Below are 7,651 nucleotides of genomic sequence, written 5' to 3'. Positions count from 1 at the left end.
GGTCATGATCTCATAGTTTGCAAGATCCTGGGGCTCTGTGCTGAGAGTGCAGAGCCTGCTTGGGATTCTCTCTCTCCCTCTCTCTCTGCCCCTCCCCTGCTCACACCCACACGCCACCCCCCTCAAAAGTAAATAAATATTTTTTAAAAATTACACTCTCTAGTTCATGGTGCGTGAACTGGTCTGTCACTGGTCCACAAAGGCTTGGCTCTTGGTTTTTTATCTATGCATGTGTTTTTCCTTTCTTCTACCCCATGAGTAACCACTCAAATGTATTTCATAAGGTAACTTTTTGTTTATCTGTTGCTCCTTAAATGTGTGTTGTTGAGTTTTTTTGCATGTAATTTGAATTCAAAGAAATGGTTTCACATGATGTCTGTCATTCCCTTTCTTGCTTTTTCATTAACACTGCTGTCGTGATGCTTCCGTTTTTCTCCACGAACTTGTAGTCCATTTCCTCTAATCGCCACCTTTTGCCTAAATCCCGTGAAAATCCCACTGACAGACACCACAAAAATGGGGTTAAGAGGCCAGAGTCAAGAGCTCATCGCCCAGACCTTACAGACCTTGTGGCCATTGCCTTGGGATACCAAAGAGTGGAATGCATCACGGGATATGTGTGCACTTAATTTGACCAAACGCTGCCTAGTTGCTTTTCAGAATGGAGGCCACAGTCTCCATTCCCACAGGCAAAGCATGAATGCTTCTATATTCCACTCCCCGCCCCCCCTACCCCGACTAAAACAGTCCAGCATTCCTCAATGGCAGCCTCGTTGACATTTTGGCTCAGATGATATTTGTCATGGGGGCTGTCCTGTGCATTGCAGGATATTTAGCACGTTCTTGGCCTCTACCCCGTTGACACCAGTGGCACCCTCATCCTCCATCGTGGCGACCAACAATGTCTCCAGATGCTGTTCTCTGCAGGGGGTAGGCGGGTGTCCCTAGTTAAGAACCACATAGGCTTATCTAGCTTTCTCTTGTTTGTCGTCTAGTGGGTATCACCGACTATTCCACGAGGGGAGCATTATAATACCTTCTTCCAGCAGAGGAAACTCAAAGAAGGTAAGTGATTTACCTGCAGCCACATATCCGAGAAGAACACTCTCTGAGCCTTCCAAAAGCTCACAGTTTCGCATGGAAGACACACCATCCAATCAAAGATCTTCTGTGGATGAACGGACCAGCCACATAATTTGGGAACATGAAAGAAGGAGGGTTAATTCTCCTAAGAGTAGCGGGGAGGGAAGGGAAGAGACAGCAGAAAATGGCGGTGTCCTTGAGCCGGTCTTCAGAGGATGGGAACTGGAGGCTAGATTGTCTGATGCCAAACCCGAGGTTCCTACCACTGTGCTATGAGGTCGCCTTCTGCAGGTGAGAGTATACGTTCATCTTCAAGAGCTTGGGAAATACAGACAAATGAGAGTAGGGAAAGAAACCATGCATAGCCTCACTACCCAAACAAATCCACTATTTTAAAAACACTGCTGAGTTTTTAAAAATGTCAGCCAGGGGTGCCTGGTGGCTTAGTTGATTAAATGTCCAACTCAGGTCATGATCTCATGGTACATGGGTTCGAGCCCTGCGTAGGGCTGTGCTGACAGCACAGAGCCTGCTTGCTTGGGATTCGCTCTCCCTCTCTTTCTGCCCCGCTCCCCTGCATTCTTTCTCAAAATAAATAAATGAACTTAAAAAACTAACAATTTTTTAAAAATTAAAAAATGTCAACCTTATTCAAAAGTAGACAACATAGTACAGTGAGCTCTCCTGCACCCATCACCCAGTTTCAACCAGGATGAACACATGTCCAACCCCTGAATGTTTAGAAGCAAACCCCAAACATCACATCATTTCCTGTATAAGCATGTCACAGTTACGTATATATGCTCAGATTCTTTTAAAATCACAATACCGAGGGGCGCCTGGGTGGCGCAGTTGGGTAAGCGTCTGACTTCAGCCAGGTCACGATCTCGCGGTCCGGTCCGTGAGTTCGAGCCCCGCGTTGGGCTCTGGGCTGATGGCTCAGAGCCTGGAGCCTGTTTCTGATTCTGTGTCTCCCTCTCTCTCTGCCCCTCGCCCGTTCATGCTCTGTCTCTCTCTGTCCCAAAAATAAATAAACGTTGAAAAAAAAAATTTTTTTTAAATAAAATCACAATACCGAGAGGTACCTTTGTGGCTCAGTTGGTTGGGCGTCCAACTTCAGCTCAGGTCATGATCTCACCATTCGTGAGTTCGAGCCCCGCGTCGGGTTCTGTGCTGACAGCTCAGAGCCTGGAGCCTGCTTTGGATTCTGTGTCTCCTGCTCTCTCTCTGCCCCTCCCCCACTCACACTCTATCTCTGTCTCTCAAAAATGAACAAGTGTTAAAAAAAAATTTTTTTTAAATCACAAAGCCAATAATAACACACTTCAAGAATACCTTAAGTTTGACATCTGAAATTGGGAGATGTGAAGTTAGTAACCCTTGACAGTCATGGTCCAGATCCATTGTTTCATTGGCGGTTGCGAAATGTGAGCGTTTTAATACTGCTCTTTCTTCATTGATGAGCTGGAATACAGCTCCAGAGAAACGTCCCCTCATCTGCTTTCTGCTTTCTGTACCTTGATCGTCACTCTGTTCTGTAGCTGCATGTGCCCTGTCGTATGGATGTGCCCAATCTCCAACCGATGGACATTTGGGTTGATTCAGCCAAAACATCCACTAAGGGGTACCATTTTGCCAGCCCTCACTCAGAAACCATTCTTTGATGTTATCTCTATTTTCAACACAAATCTCCAAGTTGTAAATTTTAGTGCGATGATTCTCTGGCCCCTGTGCTTTCCTCTGTTCCAAGGCCATTAGCCACCATGAGTTCTCCTCTAAGTCCGCCCTGGTTAAACGGCTCAAGAATGGCCACTTCTCTGCCAGCCTTCGGAGAGGCCCAGGGCAAGGCTGAAGGCCATTCCCTGGAAGGCTGGGTGGGTTTCAGGTTCTCCCGTCACAGGGTGACATTGTCAGGAGCTCCCGCCCCGCACGTGGAGAGGGGACTTTCCTGGAGGCCCCTCCGGCTGTGACTCACCAGCTCCTGAGCCCAAACCCATCGGGGGAACTACAAATGGATTCTGGAGAACAGGGAGTGAAAGCCACCTCTGTGTGGGAGAGGATGTTATAATATCAGGCTGTCGCCAAATTAACGTTATTAAACAAATGCACAAAAATAGCAGCCATAATTATTCCTATACAGTAGCTCAATCTGGAACTTTCCGTGCATTTCTGTGCCCCCTAAACATAGGGCTGTCGCTATTCCTGCTCCTTTGGTTCTTCCTCCTTTCCTCTAAGATGTTGCAGAGGAAAGAGCCCCACCTGCACCCCGCAAGCTCCCGGAACCTCTTTGTTGCCTTGGGAAAGAAGAAAGGATGAAAACTAAGGTTTCTTCAGTACCTGCTATGTGCCAGGCCCTTTACATATGAAATTCCACTTAATCCTCGGAACAATCTAATGAAGGAAGTGCTGTTATTCCCATCAGACAGATCAGCAAACTGAGTCCTAAAGAGGTCATGTTAACTTAATGGCCACTGGCTTGTAGATATGAAAGCCCAGGTTTGACCAACTCCAGAACGTTTGCCCTTTGCCATTCTGCTCCACTGCCCCTCTGACGGGTGTCTCCCCAACCTCCTCCTCCACCTCTCTACGGACGCCTCCCATCCAGGCACCTGCCCACAGCACCACGGCTTTTCGAGCTGGCTCTGTCCCAAGTGAGTCCCGTGTGTCCCTGCTCGTGGCCTGGCCACTGCCCCAGGTCAGCCCCAAGGCCAGGCTTGGGCCAGAGCCCCTTACAGGGGAGCAGGGCAGGAGGGAAGGGGCCCACGCAGAGGCCACCACGCTGGTGCGAGGACAGCAGGTCACGGCGGAAAGGCCAGAGCCTCAGAAAGTGGGGCCCAAGCCCAGCTCTGGTCACCAGGCCAGCTTGTCCGGCGAGGGTGGCCTCATCATCGAGGGAGCAGGTGCACTGCATCACACAGGGCCGGTCCTCACGGCAGCAGCCTGGTCCTCGGTCAGACAGGTTGCCTCCCCTCTCAGAGCCCTGGGAGCACTGACGTCTGCCTCTACGTCACATGTTAGAAACGTAACAGAGGATTATAGAGAAGGTGGGAACGTAGCCATTGAGGGCCTTCCCGGGAGCCACGCTCCGGGATGAGGACACCAGCGGTCATACCCAGATCCTGTCCCTTTGTGCTCAAGAAGCTCACAGGTGAGCAGAGCAGAGGATGATGATGACAACTATTATTACCAAGTGGTGGACACTGTGAGCACCACCCGGCCCCGCCCTCCATGAAGGACTTGTCATCCCTGCAGCCATCAGTCCCTTTCTTTGACCTGCAATGACTGCCCCAGCTGGGAACCGCTCCCCCAGGCCAGCTCAGCTGCTCTGTGTGCAGCGCCCCCTCGGGGTCGAGGCTGGGCTGCTCCTCTGCCCGATACCGCGCCAGGTGGACAATTGCCATCACACCAGCTCTTTCTCTCGGTCGGCTTCCAGAGGAACGCGCAACAGGATGTCACTGTAATTATATAAGCGCTGAGCAAATCAGGATCCCGGGGCTGCCTGCAGGTGAGCTGAGCTGGTGGGATGCACAGGCAGCAGCAGGAACTTGCCACGGAGGACATCTTGTGTATTCCTCTGCCCGGTGGACCCGCTCCCCTTCTGGCCAAGGAGTGGCCAAGGAGCCGGAGCTGGGCCAGTGGTGGGCATTCACACCGGCTAAGCTAAGGTGGGGAGCTCCCCTGCCCGCCCCCCCAACTCCAATGAAGGCAGCTCACTTCTGCACTGATTTCACACCCCAGGCAGGTGCCTCCCTGTCCAGGCATCTCAGGCAGCCTGCTCGTGATGTCCCCGGTGTCACTTGACTTTCCCCCTCAGAGCTGGCCGTGGAGCTGGACAACTCAGGTAGCCTATGCTCTTTCCTGCCCCAAGCCACTGTGATCTCCGGGTTTCTCGCTGACCTAAGTAGCCACACCAAATAAACTGTGCTTTGCAGCTTCACAGCTGGGAATAGTTCTCGGTCTCTACTGATTGGTCGCCTCTTCCCAATCTGTAAGTGCTATGCTATGTATGATTCTGGAACATTCTGCCGTCCCTCTGTAGCCCCTCTAAACTGCAATGTCTCTCTTTTTTTAATGGTTGGTTGTTTGTTTGTTTGGAGAGAGAGAGAGAGAGAGAGCTTATGCGATGAGCAGGGGAGGGGCAAAGAGTGAAGGAGAGAGAATCCCAAGCAGGCTCTGAGCTGTCAATGCGGGGCTCGATCCCACGAACCATGAGATCATGACTTGAGTGGAAACCAAGAGTCAGACGTTCAACCGACTGAGCCATCCAAGTGCCCCGCAATGTCTCTTTTAAATGTGACTTCCAGAATTGATTCAAAACTCCAGCACCAAATGCTGGACTGCACCCCTTTCTTGATGTGGGCATCGTGCATTTGTCTGTCAAGAAAATGGCATAAACCTGTCACCTAAGGTGCTTTTCAGGCCAGCAGTCCTTAAGCCAGTCTTTATCTGGGAAATTGGTTTTTGGAGTCCAATGTCAATATTTTACATTATCAACTTCTGCACTTGTTCATTCAATATAGAATTTGCACCTGCAAAGACGCACTTTTTTCCCCTCAAATTTCTAATGCTTCCCCAGCTCTAGAAGAAAAAAAGAAAGAAAGCTAACCACTCTGCCCTCTTCTGGCCAATTTATTATTTTCCTCTTTAATACATGTCCTTGGAACAGAACTGAACAAGCTGAGTGCCTTCATGGTTGTGACACGGCCTCACATGCATTTTCTTCTGAATAATGCACATCTGCGTGCAGAAATGCAGAAGGACGTGTCACAATGTGGCTTGTGACTGCAGTTTCGGAGGCTTGCCACCCGCCTCTGTTCCACAGTCCTGGTTTCATGCAGTTTCTGTTAAAGCCTGGCAGTGTGTTGCTGCCTTAGGAGGCAGGGGAGACTTCTGTCCACAAAATAAGCCTCCATAGGGACCACGAGTCAACCTCGGTGCTTCCTATTGTATTTTGAAACAATGTGAAATTTACAGAAGGTTGCAAAGCCAGAACAAAGTATTTTTTTTTCTGAACTGGAGGTTCCCAAACTTTCGTGGCAAGTGGCACCCTCGGGGTCCCAGTCACGATTTCTGGGGCTCCTAGGGCAAAGGAAATAGCTAGTAGTTCCCCTTATTAGGTGGGGCTCCTGTGACCTCAATCATCACAGAGCCACATATGGCCTGCTGCAAGGATGTGCCCATCTCCAACAGATAGACATTTGGGTTGATTAACAGTTGCTGTGTTAATAGAGCTTCATAATGTTTCCGTGTTTCCCTCAAAAAACGTAAGATGTCCTGTGGCACCTCTAAGGGTCCACTACAGTGTTCTGGGACGCCTTGGCACAGGGTTTGGGGACCACAGCCCAAGGCCAGTAAGTTGTTGACTTGATGCCCTTCCACCTGGAATTCTTCGTGTGTATTTCCTACAAAGGTGGACATTGCCCTACACCACCCAATGCAATCCTCGCCGTTAGGAACTAACCCTGACACATCACTACCACCCACGTGAGACCGTGGAGGTCCGAATAAGAGGCCACAATGAACTAAAGGAGGGAGTGACCGGGAGGGCTAATGGGGCTCTTTGTAAAGGTGAGGGGTGAAGGGGAGCCCCCCAGGTCGAAGAGGGGCATTCTATGTCGCTGCACAGGTGTGGGGGAGCTTGGTGTATTTGCAGACGGTGAGTTCGTGGAGGCTGGAGCCCAGAGCTTGAGACCGGAGTCATAGGTGGGGGTCAGAGACTTAGCACCCTGAATTCCAGACTAAAGACTTCGGACATCATTTTGGAGGCCCTGGGGTAAGCCAAGCCAGACTGATTTTGACAAGGGTCTCCCAGGCCACAGCACAGGGGGTGAAGAGGAGAAGGAGGGAGGCTGTCCACTGGTCCAGGTGTAGCCCACTGGGTGGGCCTGGCAGGGACGGAGGGGTGACTCCCTGAAGAGCTGAGTCCCACTGACTTCCCCTTCCCACCCTAGGCTATGACGATGAAGTCCCCTGCTTTATCCGACCGATCGCAACGGAAGACACTCTCCACGTGTTCACTCAATGATCTCAAAGTAGACCCATCCAAATGCAAGTGTGAGAACCTGATGGAGGCGACATCGAGGAGGTCAGAGCTCAGGGCATGGCACGTCTCAGTTAATTCTGGAAGCTCTGACGTCAGATGGCTCGCATTGGTTTCCAAACTCCACCACACTCTCCCTTCCTCACAGAACAGAAAGATATTAAGAATCACTCCATGGGTTGTCATGGGGATTAATGAAGACACCTGTATGAGGTTCTTAGCCAGGATCTGGCACAGAGTAAGGGCAAAATCAACGTTAGTTATTGTCATCACACTTCTTGAAAGATCTGTATCTAACACAGGAGTCACTTTCAACATAGACCAATCCAGGGACCAACAACTTGCTTAATCAGAAAATTTTGAACAAATAGGATGTTGGTATAGGTGAGGGCTTGGCTCTAGGAATTCAGGATGGAGATCAGAAGGGGCAAGGTGAGCTCTCAGGCTGCTGAATGGGGAGCTAAGGGGGAGGAAGACTCTAGAGAGGCGGTTGGTGTCCAGAAAGAACCCAGCAGAGTGGTCAACAGG

General features: G+C 50.4%; 1 long non-coding RNA gene across 1 annotated transcript; it reads left to right on the top strand.

The window, feature by feature from the left end:
- The first annotated feature begins 4,249 nt into the window (after positions 1-4,249).
- On the top strand, positions 4,250-5,020 carry LOC113596070 (uncharacterized). The gene is made up of 2 exons (XR_003416765.2): positions 4,250-4,588; positions 4,822-5,020. It is a non-coding gene; the product is annotated as an uncharacterized LOC113596070 (long non-coding RNA).
- Positions 5,021-7,651: the final 2,631 nt, after the last annotated feature.

This window comes from Acinonyx jubatus, chromosome E1 (assembly GCF_027475565.1).
Source record: "Acinonyx jubatus isolate Ajub_Pintada_27869175 chromosome E1, VMU_Ajub_asm_v1.0, whole genome shotgun sequence".
NCBI classification, from domain to species: domain Eukaryota; kingdom Metazoa; phylum Chordata; class Mammalia; order Carnivora; family Felidae; genus Acinonyx; species Acinonyx jubatus.
This window is presented reverse-complemented; position numbering and strand designations above follow the sequence as displayed.